Raw genomic sequence first — 977 nt, forward strand, 5'->3', positions numbered from 1 at the left:
AGAGGAAGGCCCTCTATGAGGTGGATTGATTCAGTGACTGGGATAATTGGGATGGGAGTGTCAGAGACGGTGCAATTGACACAGGGCAGAGCGGAGTTTAGGACTGTTGTATATAGGGTCGCTATGAGTCGCAAGCGACTCGACGGCACATAACAAGAACAACAACATTCTCTTACCTTATCTCATTTCCTCTCTCCTTTCTGAAGTATCAGAAAGAAATCACTCTTTCTGCAAAAAGTATTCAATAAGAGATACCTTATTTCATCTCATCTTTCCTCATCCACATTTTTTTCCATTTAAATCCTTTTATTACACTTTTTCTAATAAAATATGCTTATGTCGCTCCCTTCTTGCATTTCATTAGTCGGCTTCCATGTTATTTTACACTCCCTATCTCTTTATCTTTGTCTTAATGACAGTCATAATGTTTAAATATAGATTTCAAGTTGTTCTAAGTTTTCAGAAGTCATTCCTTCCTTTAATAATCATTTCATTTAGAAATATAAAATCCCATCACCAATCTACTTGAGAGAACACAATTGAGTTAAGCAAAATATTATTGAAGGCTTTTTATATCTTTCAAGTTGCTATTTGTTTTCTCCAGATTGTTATACTGGACTTCCTGTCAATTTATTAAAATCATTCCATGGTATTTGTGGTATATAGACGAAAAGAATTACATTCAAAACCTCAAGATTAACAATCTTAGCTTGAGAAGATAAAGAAAATATTTTCAAGTTAAATATTTTATTCTCATTATCCACTATAGGAGAAAAATGGGCAATCTTCTCCCATGTGGTTAACAGCCTCTGAAAACCCATTGGAATGTCAGCTTTGAGTTGGTTCTGACTTAACAGCACATACCAACAACAATGTTCTACTAGACATGTCTCTTCACAGAGATTAAATTACATATGTACAGCGTATATAAAGTATTTTTAAATATGATATGATATAATTAATATAATATAATATAA

The sequence above is a fragment of the Elephantulus edwardii genome, unplaced genomic scaffold (genome assembly GCF_000299155.1).
Source record: "Elephantulus edwardii isolate Elephantulus edwardi_28Jun2011 unplaced genomic scaffold, EleEdw1.0 scaffold00052, whole genome shotgun sequence".
Taxonomy (NCBI): domain Eukaryota; kingdom Metazoa; phylum Chordata; class Mammalia; order Macroscelidea; family Macroscelididae; genus Elephantulus; species Elephantulus edwardii.